The sequence below is a fragment of the Pezoporus flaviventris genome, unplaced genomic scaffold (genome assembly GCF_033815535.1).
Source record: "Pezoporus flaviventris isolate CSIRO_AGI_PZ_B2104156 unplaced genomic scaffold, CSIRO_AGI_Pfla_v1 ptg000001l, whole genome shotgun sequence".
Taxonomy (NCBI): Eukaryota; Metazoa; Chordata; class Aves; order Psittaciformes; family Psittacidae; genus Pezoporus; species Pezoporus flaviventris.
Window position 1 is genome coordinate 39,581,025 of NW_026892549.1, and position 18,371 is coordinate 39,599,395.

The following is an 18,371-nucleotide window of genomic DNA, read 5'->3' on the forward strand; positions in this document are numbered from 1 at the left end:
AATTATTAATTGGAAGAAAGTATCATATTACCAAGTTAAATATTCTGGAGTTCCTGGACTAGATATATATAATAGGAAAATGGGTAAGAATTCCCGTCATTGCCTTTTCCTTCAGTTACTTGCATGGACAATAGTTTATCTTGACATTAAAATCAAATCATTAACTAGAATGGCTGATTTTATGTTTTTATGTCATCTTGATAGCAAAGTTAAGATTATGTAATGAAATTTAGTTATATAAGGATAACTGATCGTTCAGCTAAACTGTGCCTGTTGCAGTCCTAGTTTGGCTGCTACAAAATAGCATATTTGAGATACTCAGTTATCACCTGTAACAGTTTCAAAGGGCATTTCTTAAAAAAAAAAAAAGTGTCATCTTAGGGCCACTGATAATAATCGCTTAGTATTTTTGCATATGCTAAAGATTATGTTCAGTATCAGTGTTTCTTGAATGGAAATTTTAGCAAAGCCTTGAATTTGGGGTATACAGACAGGCTTCCTGGAGTTTAGAAGTTCAGCTGAGCAACTGCTACTATCAAAAGTCTTAGTGAACCTTCCATTCTACCACAACTCCTCTGAACACAGGATTATTTTGAAGAGAAACCTAATAACTTGCTACATAGCTACAAAATTACCACAAGGGTTATGGCGTACTCATTAGCATTGATGTGTCTTCCAAAACCATTATTCTTTTCAAAACATGGTAAACTGAGACTTGGTTTGGGGTTTTACACACACACACACATCCCCCTTTTAGGATGAAGTGACTCTGTTTCAAAACTTATTATTTATGGTTTTCTACCTCCTCCTATGTCACATTTGACTTCAATTTCTCTTTCATGGGGAGAAGAGCATTATGGGAACAACAAGTACCTTATTTCTCCCATCTCTGTTTTCCATGGATGGCTAATGAAATTTCTAACGATAATTCAGGGCAAGAGGTCTTAACAGGAAGTTCAGAGAGCGTAAAGTCCAGCTCCTGTGAACTATTTTTACCTCCTACAAATCACAATAATTCCCATATCAGTTTGGAAATTGTTCCTCAGGCATACTGAAAAAAAAAGGCAATTAAAGAATTTAGATGACAGAATATTTCTCCTACCCCAGATATACTGTTTCAAACGGTAATAAATAAAACTTTTTTGAAGTACCTAATTAATTTTAATTGTATCTACCTTCTACTTTGATCACTGGGTTTTATGGCTTTATCTGGTAACTAAAGGATCCTCTACTAGCAGCTGGCTTTCTTCTATACAGATACTTATAATTATGACCAAGGCAACTAACTCCCTATCTTTTCTATGAAGCTAAGCAGGAAGTCTGTCAAAAAAGTAGACTGTAAGTAGTAACATGTTCATTCTTCTGTCCAAAATGAAAAACCCACCTCACAAAATTGACAACTTTATACAGGGCTCCAACCAACCTAAAACCTTTAATAGCTTAAGCTTGGGCTTGTCAGTGCTAGCTCAAACTGTCATCAGATTCAGTATGTCCCAACAGAGTCCAGCACTCCCAGGGCAGAGGCAGAGCAAGTTCACATTTATTCCTGCAAAATACAACATAAAACTACGTACATATGACAAAGGTGGGTTTAAGACTTCTTTGAGATATATGGGCTCACAGAAATTTTCATCATTTCAGCTGAAAAGAAAGCCTTTTTTAGTTTTGTTAGAATGTGGAATAAAACTGACTTTTGTAACAGGATATCAGGTCAGTCTTTTGGCCATTTCATGCATTCATACAGTTCAGTGCAGGACTGAGTCAAAACTACCAGCAGCTGACAGCACTTCTTTGTCGCAATTCTATTCTACACTTGGAGCACATGTCACTGAGAAAGGAGAAAGTGCCAATGAAAAGGAAACAGCATATGTAACTATATATACACCACATAAGTGGAAAATACCTGGAAACATAGTGCTTTCCTATAAAACATGAAAAAAAAAAAGTCAAAACTCTAAAATATATGTGCAAACTGGATTTCAAGCATAAAAACAGAAGTCTTGCTGGCAGCTTCCCAGCTTTCCAGACTGTTGCTGCTTTATTAACTGAGTCCTATACAGCTATTTTTGCAAAATGAAAAGCACATTGCTCCTATACTTAATAATAAAATATAGATTAATATATACTGCAAGGATAGTTTCAAGAATACTACTGCATGTTGTTTAATACTGGCTAAAATACCTAGAAGGTAAACATGAGTTTGTAAAAGCATATAATGCCTTCTTCCACTACCACTGTCATCTGTATCAATCAACTGTACAACTGGAAATTTAGAGAGGACAAATGATGCTGTATCAATTAACTATGTACATGTCAGTGGTTAACCAAGTTGTTCCACATTAGTTTTAGGGCACTCAGTTTTGCTTTGTAGGACCAACATAACCTTATCTCTGCTAAAAGACTGTTTGTTTTGACATAATTTCATTTGACAACTCATCAAATAACTTTTGATTGCTAGACTTTCTCTCATTTTCCTCTTTCTCTGCCAGGCTGTAGCAGTGGTCTACCAGGTCTTGCTTCATCCACTGCCAGGTTCAACTGAGTATTCAGTTGAAACCTGGATTGTGGAGCCAGTCCAGTTTCTGGTAGACACACAAAATGGGTAGCAGAGATAAACCACTGCAGTCTGTGGTTCCATATGTATTTCCTGACATTTGATTTGGCTGTATTTTCTTCTGTATTTGGAACACACAGATTTCTGCACCGCAAAACAAATACTCATGTATTAGAAATGCTTGGAGTATGTTATTAATTTTTCATGCTACTCAACTCAATGGTACAAGCATGGATATTCTCACAAAACAAGCTTATCTGCTCTTTGTGACTTAATGGATTTTTATCAGAAAGTTTTGCAATGAAAAAGACAACTGAGATACCCATGCAACATGCAACCCTATCTATATATAGGCAGGTGGTCTCTGGATAATTCAGAATGACGTGGAAGGACAATGAAGTGAAGTAAATAGAACAACTACAGTTGTTCTGCATTCCAGAGACTGCTACTCTCTGAGATAAATACTGCTTTGGAGTGTCATGATTGCCTTACAATACCAAAGCAAACAGTTGATTAATAGTAGTAAGGAAGTCTTACAGTGTAAGTTACATGTACTATAGAATACTAGAGGAAACGACAGAGAGCAAGGCAGGTACTGTTTCTTAGACTAAGACTTCCAAGTACTGAGATTCTTCTTCAAGTGGAGTTTGAATTAAACTCCAGTTACAAAAACTACCAACATATTACAATAAACTCATCCTGTAATACAAAATTCAGGCACCAAAAAAGAGACAGAAGTTTCCTAGAACATTCCCTAGTGTGGTAATTTCTGATACTGACTAACCTACCAAATTCTAGGGTATCTATAAGACTATAACTTGACACAATTCAATAAAATTTATCTTTCTTTTGGAAGTCAGACTCTAGAATCACAGAATCATTTAGGCTGGAAAAGACCTTTAAGATCATCAATCTAACTGCAAACCTAGTACGACCAACTCCATCACTGAACCATGTCCCTACATGTATCTACATGTCTTTTAAATACTTCCAGGGATGGTGACCTCAACCACTTCCCTGGGCAGCCTGTTCCAATGCCCAACAACACTTTCCATGAAGATATTTTTCCCAATATCTGATCTAAACCTCCCCTGGCACAACTTGAGGCTGTTTCCTCCTTTGTAACTTGGGAGAAGACACCAACACCCACTTTGTTACAACCTCCTTTTAGATAGCTGTAGCTATTGAAAGCTACAGCTTTAGATACCTGTAGCAATTAAGGTCTCCTCTGAGCTTCTTTTTCTCTAGGCCAAACAACCCCAGTTCCCTCAGGCACTCCTCATAAGACTTACGGTCCAAGCCCTTCACCAGCTTCACTGCTCCTCTTTGGACCCCCTTCAGCACGTCCATGTCTCTCTTGTAGAGAGAGGCCCTGAACTGAACTCAGTATTCAAGGTGCGGCCTCACCAGTACTGAGTACAGGGGATGATCACTGCCATAGCACTGCTGGTCACACTGATACAAGCCAGGATGCCTTTGGGCTTCCTGGCCACCTAGGTACAAGCTGGCTCACGTTCAGCTGGCTGTCAACCAGCACCCCCAGGTCCCTTTCCTGCTGGGCAGCTTTCCAGTCACTCTTCCGCAAGTTTATTTTTGTGACCCAACCATGGGACTACTTTAATTCCTCTGCATTTGTGGCTGTCTCGTATCTCTACCACACAAGAAATTCAAGTCTGACATTAGTTATAAACTCCAAATATTAAAGAAATTGAGTTACTTCAGAGTTTATGGATATCAACTCCTTAAGCACGACTGTACTTCACAAGTAAACAATTGATAAAAATACGAAGAAAAAGAAAAAAAAAGTTAAGGGAAATCATATATTCCAATAGTTCCTTGTCTAGTAAAGTATTACACTTCTTTTCCTTTCACACATCTTCCATGTATCTAGCATTTGTTGGGTTTGAGGTTGGATTTTTTGGGGTTTTGGTAGGTTTTGTTTTTTTTTTCAATATATGACTAGCTTTCACAATCCTTCATAGCAAAATATTTCCCTTGGCTCATACAAGTTTTTTGGTAGCAGAAATTTTCCACTTTTTGTTGATCTAAGGTTGCTGTGATAATACAGTTATTTGAAAAGAAAAATTGGACAGCTTTGCATTGCCTGTAATATTTGCATCCCTGATGTTTCTTAACTGGTTCATTCCCGTGAAGAGTAGCTAAAGGAAGGAACTCTGCCGATCTACTTTTAACATCTTTTAGAAAGAAAGAATTAACACACAGCAGTGCAGGTACATACACACATAACCACATGAGTGGCATATACGGCCAGCTGAAGCTAGCTACTTTGTAGGAGATAAACATACATTCTGAAGCCCAAAACAGGTTCTCATGATGTGTAAGTAAAAATCTTGTAATAGGCTACACACCATAGAGATGTATATAAAATGACAAGTTTTGCCCCAGGCAGTAGGTAATTTAAGACATCTGAAAGCTAGTATTTGAGCCTACAGTTTGTCATGATCCAAAATTCATGGATTAACTTTAACATCTTGAAAAAGCTATCTACATACATAGATAGTTAACACATTAAACATATTCATTTTGCCAAATATCAAATTGTCTTTTATTCTGGACCATTAAATTACGCATCTAGTAATGGCCTAATAAATCATAGAATCATAGAATTGTTAGGGTTGGAAAGGACCTTAAGATCATCTAGTTCCAACCCCCTGCCATGGGCAGGGACACCTTAAGCTAAATCATATCATCCAAGGCCTCGTCCAACCTGGCCTTGAACACTGCCAGGGATGGAGCATTCAGAACCTCCCTGGGCAACCTATTCCAGTGCCTCACCACCCTAAGTGCATAAGCAACTGTAGAAATCCTGGAAGCATGAAGCTTTTCTTTAATGCATATCCTCCTGACTGACAGATACTATATAAATAGCTTAGAAATGGCATAATTCTGCAGACTGAAGGTTTTTCTGAAAAGGAAGTGCCTACTGAGTGTCTGTGTGTGAGTGTATGCAAATATATGCATACATACATGCAGAACAGTATATATATTTTGCTACAGTTGTTCTTCCACTAGCTTCTGTGGAGACAGGAGTTCAAGCAGTGTTCTAGCCAATATTCTAAGACTTTCAGGTAAAATTACTAAAGAAGGGGTCTAGTACAGAACGCCATGCTCCACTACTGTCTTTACAACGATACAGCCTTAAGAAAATTACTTGGAGATGCCACTGTTCACTCTCTTACCTGTGTCCACAGTCCTTGCTGCCATTATTTTATACAATTGCAGCATTGTGTAAGTAATGGACTATCAGAAGCTTGAATGTTTACATTCAAAGTTGAACTGCAATCACAGAATATAAGAGCTGTCACAAAGCGCTATTAAAAAAAAAAAATTAAGGGGAAAAAAAAACATTTGTGGATTTTTTGCTTTTTTTCTTAATTGTATTAGGAAGGACATCTTAAGATTGTTGGTCCAAAGACAACTAATTATTTAAGTTGGTTGGTTTTTTTTTTTGCTTACTGCCAAAGTTACAAATTATGTAAGTTGGATTTCAGCATGCATTTTACACTGAAACAGTTTTTTGATACATTGAAGTGCAGCTGCATTTTTCTCTGAAATAAAGGCATAGAGGGGTTTTATGAATACTGTCCATATTTCAAAGACATATAAATCCAGTATGCCTATTGTTTACATAATAAGATTTTTTCCAAAATATTAATCCCAAACTTGACTTGGAAGCACCTTTTTTTTTTCATATGAACTAACTGGTAGGGCAGTTTTATGTGCCGTCATTTTGTTTGCCCTGATGGAACTGACTGTGCTTCTAAATGGAAGGCAGGAAGTAAATTTTGGTGCCTTAAAAGTTAATAAAATCCAAATAATGCTTATTTAAAGATGTATCTACACTGGAAAACTACTGCATAAGGAGACATGTTAAAAACCATATACCCAAGTGCTACTCTGCACAACAGCCCTTCAGGGTTTTAGTGTCTATTTAAGCATGGGTTAGCTTCTGTGGTTTAAGAGAATTCGTTCTTGTATTCTATTTGTAGTAAAAAACCCACACAGGACATACAAAAATTTGCCATGATTTAAGTGTTGCTTACAAATAGACTTATAATGAGTTGCTTAAGCAGTTGTCTAAACTGTTGGGATCCAGTTTTGCCAGCTCTCCACAGCAATTCGCTTAAAAATTCTTGTTCCATGACACTTACCAAACATTGGCAGGACTTCAGTCATTGAAATCTCTGCCATACTAGCCAATATTGTCTCAATTTTTTTTTTATACTATACTTTTTAGCTCAGTTGAACCTGTTTTATACTTGGATTATAGGACTCATCAGTGATGACCACCTTTTTTTCTTTTCATTTCTATAGCCCGCTGAACAGTAAATTCCTTGTTCCTGACTAGGGCCCCTGTTTACGTCAGTAACACAAACATAGTAAGAAGAAAGCTTTTCACTAAGTACAGAAGATAAGGCCTGAAGTATTGATTTCAACTGAGTTTTATGATGGAAGGTCTAAGGGGATTATGCCTGCATTTCTACAGTAAAAGTGTCTGCATATCACCCGAAAGATGGGATTATGAATTCTTCAGCTTTGCTTGAAATAAACACACTTTCTGGATGAGATTTTTCATTAACATTCCAGAAGTCAATCTTGTTTATTATACTGTTATCACACACATGCATCCATTTGTTACAGAATAAACAAAATGAAAAATCTTTTATGTTTCACTAGGTCAAAAGCACTGGCAAAAATGTGCTACATTTCATTACTATGTTACTGGAAATCTAGCTTTCATAAACATGAAGCTTCCTTTGTGGATATATAATCAAATCACATCAAATATGCTGTCAGAGAGCTTATCTAATTAATTTTCATTGATTCAAATATATGTTTACATATCTTAGCTGTTATAAATTTTACAACAGTGTTCATTAAAGGTTGGCAAAAATATTTAACTATATCTTAACTGGACTCTTCTTCACAGTTCTGGTTGCTGGGATATTGTGCTAAAGCATCTTGATTCTTCAGAATAGTTTTGTGTATTATAAGCCTTAACCTGCTATCTTTATGCAGCCGGACACAGGATTGAAAAAAAATAAAACTACAAATGCTTGCAGAATAAACAGAATAGCGCTAGTTGTGTGCATTCATATTCTCTATGGATTCACTTAATGAAACATCAGTGCAAACAAAAAAAAACATGATCACACAACCAACCAGCCCAATTAACAGAGAAATATCTACAATGGGGTTACAGCATTAGTGGATATGGGAAGATGTCATCTAACTGGTCTTGTGCAAAGCATTTGACATTGTCCCTCATGACATCCTTGTCTCCAAATTGGAGATACACTGATTTGACAGATAGACCACTTGCTGGATAAAGAATTGGCTGCATGGTCACACTCACAGTGTTGCAGCCAATGGCCAAGGCCCAAAGGGAGCCCAGTGACAAGTGGCGCTTGTCAGAGGTTGGTATTGGGATCAGCAATGTTCAACATCTTTGTGGCTGACACAGACAGTGGGATAGAGTGCACCATCAGCAGGTTTGCTGGCAAGACCAAGATGTGTGGTGCGGTCAATACACTGGAGGGAAGGGATGCCACCCAGAGGAACCTGGAGAAGCTTGGGAGATGGGCCAATGTGAACCTCATGAGGTTCAACAAGGTATGAGGTTGGGGCAATCCCAAGTACAAATACAGGGTGGGTAGAAAATGACTGAGAGCAGCCTTGACAAGAAAGGCTGGGGGTGTTGGTTGACAAGAAGCTTAACATGACCCAGCAATGTGCACTTGCAGCCTAGAAAGCCAACCATTAAAAGCTGCATGAAAAGCACCATGACCAGCAGGTTGAGGGAGGGGATTCTCCCCCTCTACTCTACTCTGATGAGACCCCACCTGGAGTACTGTGTTCAGCTCGTGTCCCCAAGATAAGAAGGATGTGGACCTGTTGGAGTGAGTCCAGAGGAGGCCACAAAGACACTCAGAGAGCTGAATCACCTCTCCTATGAAGACAGGCTGAGAGACCTGGGGTTGTTCAGCCTAGAGAAGAGAAAGCTCTGGGGAGGACCAGACAGCAGCCTTCTAGTACCTAAAGGGGACCTACAAGAAAGCTGGAGAGGTACTTTTTACAAGCACATGTAGTGATAGGACAAGGGAGAATGACTGAAAAAGGACAGATTTAGCTATATATAAGGAAGAATTCTTAACTATGAGGGTTGTGAGACATTGGAACAGGTTGCCCAGAGAAGCTGTGGCTACTTCATCACTGTAAGTGTTCCAAGACCAGTTTGGATGGAGCTTTGAGTAACGTGGTCTAGTGGAAGGTGTCTCTGCCCATGGCAGGGGGTTGGAACCAGATAATCTTTAAGGTCCCTCACCATTCTGTGATTCTATGAATGTGGGTGAGAATAGGTGTCCACAGTGAGACCTACTTTAGCCAGGAGAGTCAATGAAAGAAATATTCAAGTAAACCATATCCTAAGTTAAAATCACGTATCTTAAAGCAACATGGATTCTGTAAAAGGGATCTGCACTTGTTCAATTAAAACTGAATTAAGTTTCAATTTAGTTAAAACCATTTTTTAGTGCAAGCAAGGCTTACAAATAAAAGATAAGGAAAAGATGACTAGGATAAAATCGCTTTTACATTAGTAAAGTCAATCAGTGCTTAAGCAAGAACTGCAACACTGTGTTTCTAAAACAATAAAGATCACAGGTTTCCTGATCATATGAGAAGTGTAACACACTATAGTGAGCCTGCTATCTGAATGTGTGGCAGGAGAAATACAAAACACAAAATTAAAAGCATCTGGTATCTTTGTAAAGTCTTTTGTAGTACTGATTCTACAAATCACATAAGCTTTTGTGTCCAGAGACATCATCTCCTAACATGATCCTTCTCCAAAGAAAGCAGGTATCCCAGTAAAAGACAGTTCTGCTGTTTGACCAGCTTTGAAGGGGACTGTTGACTTTGCATGTGTCCATTTATGTGTGTCTACTTGAGATGCCTTAGGACTTTTTTTTTAGAATTGTTGAATATCCATAACTGACTGTTGAAGTCATTATAGTTCTTGGTGTTCATTCTAGCTACAAAATTAAATTGCAAAGTAATAACATTTGCTCACCAAAAATCAGTGTCACTTTAAGAGAAATAATTATTTCATTATTTTATACTCACTTATCTCCTCTCTTACTGATAACTGTTAAAATACATAGCTTTTAAATTACTATGCTCAAGGCTTCAAGTACAAAATCATTATACATTTGTTGTTGACATTGCCTCTAACAAGGTTAATGATCTTGTTAAGAGTATCCTATTTGTCTTGTTCAGCAGTTCTATTTTCTATATTGTATTGACAAAGTTATATAAAAATCTTTTCTCTCATCAACTCATTTTCCATTAATAAGTTTTTTGCTCTGGAGTCATCTAGCATTGTGTTCTGGAAGCTAGGACATAAGCAATATATGTAGGATGTTCCTGCATCAATATATTCCAGCACCACCTTTTTGGCAGGACCTTCAGTACACAATCACTTCGTATTTATACCTAACACTTTTATTCTGCAGCCTCAGAAATTTCTTCCTCAATGCTTTCCCAGCACCCTGATACCTAGTTTCACAGATCTGGTTGTCTCGCTGTTATTTGCTTTGGACAGTCTCTTTCCACGTCTAGCTAAATATAGAATAAAGTATTACTCTTTAAATGCTTACCCTTTCTCTTTTCCTGTTGTAACTGTTACTATTGCAAGCTTATGCCTTTGGTAGCATTTTAGCACCTTGTATTAACCTTTCAAGACATTTCAGGATATCACAATATTTTTATTCTTATTTTAGAACATTTAGAAAATCAGAACTTCTTTCTTACATTCAAATCCAGAGCAACAATGAAGAGAACCTAGCTGTACTTTTAAAAACTCAGAACACCAAGGTCTGATCAGTATTCTGAAAGATGTCTTTCTTTTTTGCTTTGGTGTACCCATGACAGAACCTGCAGATTCCCCCCTAGCTCTCTAGGGAGTCCTGCAAATTTCCGATGCAGTAGGCCATGGTTCAACTTCTTGCTGGAATGGATTCCTCACAAGTAGGGATAATCCTTCATTTGATGTTTACTCAATTGGATAGATTTCTGTATTCCATATCAGGCCTTGCAATGCTTATTTATTCCTGCCAAAAGGTACTCTGCATTAGATGATTTTATTACAGTTTATATGGTTGAAATGGCACTTTTATTCTATGACCTTGTTTTCATTAGCTTAAAATAACTTCTCAAAACAATTATCTCTACTCCAATACTTTCATGTTTTTTCTTGGACTAACAGACATATTTTTACCATTTTTAGTTTGAAGAGAATGTATTCAGTAGTTTGTGAGGATAAGGGTTGCAAATACATACAGATACAATTGTGTTTATTAAATATTTATCAATTACAATAGGTTCTAATTTCCGTTCAAATTTATTATTTATTTGCCTCCTAATTAAAAATAATATATAACTCCTCAAACATCAGTTTAAAAAATATTTTGTTTTGAAATTCCTCATGAAGTTTGTCTCCTTTGTTAAAGTTATAAATAGAGCACCTTTTGATTTGACTCACTACCTGAATTTATTAAACAAACTAATAATAACCTAAATATTTTATTATATGAATTATGCATAAGGTAACTTGTATACTATATGCATGTATTAATGTTACGTACATTACATAATTGTTATATTTAGGATCATAAATGTATTATAATATTTCTATTAAAATGTATCTTAATTACATAAAATAGATGTTAACATAATTTTAAATCTATAAAAGCTATATAACTAGTTAAGATTTAAAAATAATATGCTGTTCTCTAGGCAAGTACAGCACAGTATAGTATAATATTTAACACGACACTATATGATCTCATGGTCAATGCAACATTTAACAATAACGCACTTCAAGGAAACAGATTATTGAGCCAAAAAGGCAGCATATGAAGATGGGAAAATGGAAAAATTGGCTTTATGCAAACCTTATGCTGTAGCATTTGCCAGCTTGTTTCATATACTCTTCAGCCACCACTGAATTTCCTGTGAACAATAGAAGATTAAAAATAAATCCAAATCAGCATAAGCCCCACTTTTTACATTTAAAATTGTTTATTTTTCTTTAATGATTATATATATTGGGTTATCCGCTACTACTGACAAATTTAGTATTGATTAAGAAACTTCTAAAAGGATTTCCAAAATTTTCTTAGCAGACACTAAATCAGAATTTTTCATTGCTACAGTACCATATAAGGAGTCTATTTAAAATGTATTTCAGTCCAATGCCTGACATAGCAATATCTCATCTCTCAGCTTCCTAGTACCAGCGCTATTTTTCAGTGCAGAAACAATTCAAATACACAAAGAGTCACATCAGCATTCTGTCGAGTCGTACATGTTTCAGCAAATAAAACAAGGTGATCTGACAATCACAGATATAGCTTAATCTTTTTGGATAAATCAAAAGCAGTAAATTAAAGCATTTCCTTTCATTTTACACAACATTGTGGAATTTATTTTCATAAAATGAACTCAAGTATCTAATTGATTGGCTTCCAACAGTAATTTAGAGACAGATGTTCAAAGGCGTGAAAGCCTATGAAGAACACATCTAATTGATTTGCAGAAAGACTCAAGGACTTGATCCTGCATTGACTGCCATCAGCAGCAAAATTTCCATTGATTTAAATAAGAACAGGTTCATACCTGCAGAGAGTAGCTGCTATTTATGCTTTCACATTATCTCCTCCATAGCCAGAGATCTCTCCTATTTTTTTCTTTCACAAATACTCTACACACTTGATGTGAAGTGAAAATGCTTAGAGCACATATACATGTCAAAAAAAAGAGGAAAAAAATACAGATTTTTGTACAGACACTCGGTATAATTTACCTTGTATTGCAAAAAAAGTAACAACCCACATTTGCAAAGAAAGGTGATGACAAGTTTTAACACTATAGGTAAGTGAACACACGCAACTTCCATTCAGTTTTATGGTGCCTCTCTTCACTGAAGTCAGTGGAATTACTTATGAGTAAAATAACCAAAATTTTGAATACATAGCTTAGTTTGTAGGTATTTCAAAACAAATAGGTTTACTCCATCAAGTTTGAGGAATTATACATAGAATTATTCCTTTACTGCTGCAAAAGTGATTAATAAGTTAACAAATATTAATTTCTATAAAATTAGCAAATACATTATCAATAAATGAAACACTGTGATCTTATTATGTTTTATTTAGAAAAGGAATGTAACTGAATATTTAAAATGTACTATCATCTAAGGAGAAACTGTTTTTTAAGAGAAGTGTCACACCAATATATGCAAAGATCAAAAAGTGGTGCATTCCAAAATCCATCTAGATGAAACAATAAGATAATTAGGTGTAAAAAAATCACAGTCTTATGTTCAACACAGTAAAGGATCAATTTCATCTAAAGACAAGGGGAGTGTACACCATATCATCTGATTCAACATAGCAACCATCTCGATTCAAATGCAAAATGCCTATTTCTATGGCAGATGGAATTTACCAGGACAAAATGTTCAATAGAAAGATTACATTTCCAGTGGGGCAGAAAGGTATATGTAAGTGTCTCATAGCAGCTTTGATACAAACATCCTGGATTTCAATTAGCATTGAGATAGAATGGCAATAATCCATCATTGAGACTACAAGCAGATCTTTGTTTCTTACACCATTATATGTGGATTTTTTATTTCATTTGCAATAAGATATTGTAAGATTTCCAAAAGAAAAGAAATAGTTGGAAATAACATTCCAGTCATTTTAATGTCAGAGAGATCACTTAGTGATGCCTGTCTGGTAACTTTGCACTAGCAAGCAAGGGTGACATAATTTACATTTTTTTCCAGCATAAATGAAAAGTGCTGAATTGAACCATATGTGTCCCATCACTTCTTTTACCCTCACTGTCCCACCTCTTATTATTAATATACCACATCCACTCTGATGCTTTTGATCATTTTCTATGAAAAGTAATATGGCTTCTCAATGGAAGTAAATTTGAAAATTGCTTTAGCACATTTCAGGAGTTCAAACAATGGCCCATAGTAATTTCCACACTATAGAGGTCATTTTTTATGTTTTCAAATTTAGAATTTGCAGTCACTTAAAATGTTTACTTCTAAATAGTATTTGAAATTTAAGAGAATTAGAACATTTTTTCGAGCTGATTATGGAACTAGTGAGCTGCAAAGGCAATTTTAACTGTCACTTGAATATCTCTGAGTGATTTTGAGCTAACCGCTGTAAAACTCTGGATAATATTTGTCACACTTACTTTATACCTGTGTCATGAGGGTGGGTAACTGTCAATTTATGAGATGAGGAAAAGCTCAGAAATCATGAAAGTATGATTCAGTTGTTGATTTCTTTGTTAGTAAAAAAGTTATGATCTATGCCAGGCAGATACGATTTTAGTAACACTCAAAATTATATGTGGTGCCTTCCATTCAAAAAGCTTCCTTTCAAATCTCAGTTAACATAGCTTTGGCTGTAAGAATTATTGCCATTGAAACAGATATGGTTAATCTGACACACTAAGAAACCAACATTAAGAGAAAATATATGTCCATGACCTTGGAACCAGTGGCAAAAACTACTGGTGGCAAAACACCACCTTTCCTCCTTTGGTATCAAGGTGAAAAAGGCATGACCTAAGTCACTTCCCCCACAATTCCAGAGCAAGGGCAAAAGCTGGGGAAATGATCCCTTTTAATCGTTCTATGTGCTAGCCACCAGCCTCTTTATCTCAGAGAAAGAAATTCTATGAAATGCTTATCAATTAAAAAAAAAGATAAACATAAAATTATAAAATCTAGTGGATCTGTACTTTTTACTTAATCTTGAACTCTAACTGGCTGTCTTAAGTATATCACAACAGTTGGTCAGTAGCTGTCTGGACGTACACAACAAATTAAGCAAGCATCTATAATGGATTTTTTTCCTTACTCCTGAATTACAGCCTGAACTACAGAATTTAGGACAATGAATAACAAAAAAGATGTAATATTTTAGAATTATAGTGAAATAAAAAGTCATTGCCTTGATTAATGAAAGTACTGCTTAAATATCACATTCTTCCACTGACTTTAAAAACAGCTGTAAGTACATTTTGCTCCTACACACATATCTGTAAGTGTGTGTTGGAGCTTGCTAACATTACTAGCATATATAATACTAAGAGAAATAATGTTATTTAATAGTTGTCATATCACTATTAAAAATTAAACAGGCTAGACTTTACTTTGCATATGTAATACAGAACAAAACCTGCCAAATTATACGTGTTTTTCCAATATCTGAACACATTATATTTCCTGTAAAATAAATACAACCCCCCAGCTATAAACATATATTTAATATTTTATTATAATGAAATTAAATTTAAATTTTATTACAATATTTTTCTGCATTAATGAAGAATTGGATTTTTTTAATCGTTTATTTTTTTCAGAGAAGCAGAGTTTGATCGTAAACTACTAAAGCTGCATAAGATTCCAGATTGCTGTTTCACAATTACATCACCGTTTTTTTTCCTTCTTGTACTCACAGAACCACAGAACACAGACTTGGAAAGGACATCCAGAGATCAAGCCCAACCTGCTTTAGCAGAATTGCTGCACTTCAACGTAAAATAGCTGTCTAATCTCCTGTTAAAAATACCCACGTAGAAGAGATTTAACAAAACAAAGCCACAAACAGCTTTCTCTGAGACAAACAGGCTCCATTTTATAAAACTCTTCCTGATGGAAATGATAGATTTCAGTCCACAGAAAACTGAGCACTGAACCATCAAGACTGTGGTGATGACACCTATGGTTAAAAGCATTTATTGGATAAAAATCTGGCAATGGTGAAATCTCCATTTACACACATGCATACCAGGAATATATATTTTATTTGCAGGAAATTGTATACTTCTCTCAGCCTTAAAAAAACTGAAAGTAGAAGCTGTTTAAATTTCTAGCATTATATAATGTGTGTTTCATTGGGTTAAGGCTTTCTTGAGTCTTAAAATCAACTGTCATGATTTTAAGTCCATTTTATTTAAGTATATACAAGTTCCCACATTAGATTCCACTTACAAGCCTTACAGAAGGCCTTTTTCAGTTTTTCCTTTTTCTGTCTTAATACAGATGCACTAACGTAATCAAGGGCAGAGAATTATGTCCTATTCAAACCTAAACCGATTATTTCTTTCAAAATGTTGGGTGTTTTTTTTTAAACAAACTACTTCCACAGGTCAGACTATTTCACAAGGAAACATAATCCAAAACACTCATGAAATAGATTGAATAACAGGGTATTAATGTGGTCAAATTTTGTTCAAGCAAAGTAGAAAGATCAAATTTATCCTAATTAAAAAAAAAAAAAAAAAAGGCAAACCCAACAAACAGGTTAAGATAATATGATGTGCTTGTCGAGGAAACCAATCTATAAATAAAACAAAGGAAATGTGGGTGTTTGGAGCATATAAAATTAAACTAACATTAGCCCTAAACTAGCAAGTAGATGGGTTTAGCTATCCAAATAATGAAATAATGTTTATGAACATTATATGTGGCTTAAATTGAAAACATTTTTTCCCACAGGAATGCACACAAGACTAATTTTAAAAGTTTTGAAATGCAACAAAATTCTGAACCAAATTCAAATACAGTTTAGCTGCAACAGTCTTCACTAACAGCCAACCAGATTTTCAAGATGCAACCAGATGTTGCAAGATCCACAGGAAATCCCCTTTCAAACATTCAGAATGCTATGAGGCTTAAATATCACTGTTATGGATGGAAGGACAAGGAGAATGAAATTCAGTCATAGTCTGGTTAATATTCAGCCAGAGAAGGGCTACTTCCAGTTTGGACCAAGTCTCTATAGATTTGTTTGGAACATGGAACACATTCCTGTTATCTTGTCCCTTCTTACTGCATTTGCTCTGCCACTTGTGATATGTTCCAGCAGAAAGCATAAACCATACAGCTGTAGTAATTGTTACAGGAGATATACTGTGCCATCTCCTTTCTACTCAGGTATTTTATAAATACAGCTTAGGAGCTTGGATTCTGATAGTAATACATATATTTCAAACTATCTACTGCTTGCAACGTATGCTAAAAGTAAAGATTTATCCAAGTTAAAAAGCAGAAGATATTCTGGGAATCTTTTTATATTAAAAATTACTCTTTATGTGTTCACTCTATAACTTAATTCCATGTAATTTTTCAGACCTTCTTCTAACACATTAGCAAGTATTAAAGACTGAAAAAAGGAACAAACTCTATCTTTACTCATATTGCTGTTAGCAGTAAAATGACTCCATGGCGCCGATCTTTATTGAATAGTACTGACTGCTGCTGTTAGTCAGCAACTCAACTAATTCCTGAATGTGAAAAAATGAGAAGGTAACCATTACAGTTAACAGTTGCAGAAGAATAAATACTACTTTTTGGTAAGAATAGAAAACTGGAAGCTAGGAATCCTAAATTCTAATCCCAGTGGTCTTGTCACTTCTTTTTAACTCTCTTGCAACATCTGTGAGCAATTATTATGTACATGATATGGGTAATTATTTCACATTTCTAGAATGAGATAATTTGATGTCACTGGATGAAAAGTGCAATCATTTTTAGTAAAACTTAGTATTTTAGTGTGCCTTTGTTTGTATTAACTCTAGTCTAGAATGCACTTTAAGGTTACATGAGACACCCCTTTTGCTTAACATATAGAAAAATCATTGAATTCCTAATTAAAAGTTTAAAAAAGCCCCTGAAAAAAGTGAACACCTCTCTCCTTACTTATTCTATTATCTTTTCAGCTAGTAATGCTGCATAAAACATACAAAAGGAACTCTGTTATCACATATTCAAACATGTTCCCCTTTGATGAATACACAAAACTTCCATAAAGGTTAATGGGAGACAGGTGCACAAACTGATGGTAGAATATAGCCAGGAATACAACACAGCTGAAAATAGTTCCTTTCAGCTGATCTCATGGCTATTTTCATGCTCTCTCTTAAAACTGTTGTAACTATTGCAAGTTTTGGTGCATTACAGGATCCCTTAAGAAGCTCACATTATCCCCTCTCTTGACCACATAATAGGGAAAAATGATCATACCATACACAAACCACAGAGCAAAGAAAGAAAACTTGCCTTGGAATTTTTCAACTGGTAAACTTATTTTCTATAATGCTTAGTAGTGAATCACTCCAAGTGCTGAACCATTTACTAGTGCGTGTGTTTTGTGGCAAAGGTTACCAGATTGCAGAAGTGTTCTCATCTCAGAAAGGACCCATCATTCATCATGACCTTATTTTGACACAACAGAAAAAAAAAAAATGCCCTTCAAGCAGGAATAGGAAAGGGGGAGGAGAAAGAGAGAAACCTGTATTAGCAACACAGCAAATTCCCTATGGGAAAAGCACAGACTATTAAGTGATACTTAAGTATCTTAAGTCATATCTTTATATTATGGAATGAGATCTTGATTATTTCAATTCCAGCAAGCCCCCGAGATGGACATTTAATTCTCCTCAAATATGATAACAGAAAGAAAATTAAAATGAGATTCAATGGACAAAGGCAGGGCAACTGCCTTTTCCATCTCTCACTGACAGAGAGGAAAGCACAGCAGTGGCAATTACTTGAGAAGGGAACTACGACCTCCAGCATAGATCTTGGGCTCATGCTCCAGACTAAGTCACTGTTCTTGAGCAGCACAATGAGGCAACAGAGCAAGCTGAGGGCACACTTTGAGCCCTTTGCTGTCTATCCTTCTTCTTATTCAGGCAG

General features: G+C 35.6%; 1 long non-coding RNA gene across 1 annotated transcript; it reads right to left on the bottom strand.

Annotated features, from left to right (window-relative positions):
* Positions 1–11,637: 11,637 nt before the first annotated feature.
* LOC133269293 (uncharacterized) lies at positions 11,638–18,344 on the bottom strand. Its single transcript, XR_009743404.1, has 2 exons — positions 16,991–18,344; positions 11,638–15,227 (listed from the first exon to the last, which is right to left on the bottom strand). It is a non-coding gene; the product is annotated as an uncharacterized LOC133269293 (long non-coding RNA).
* Between the last annotated feature and the right edge of the window lie 27 nt (positions 18,345–18,371).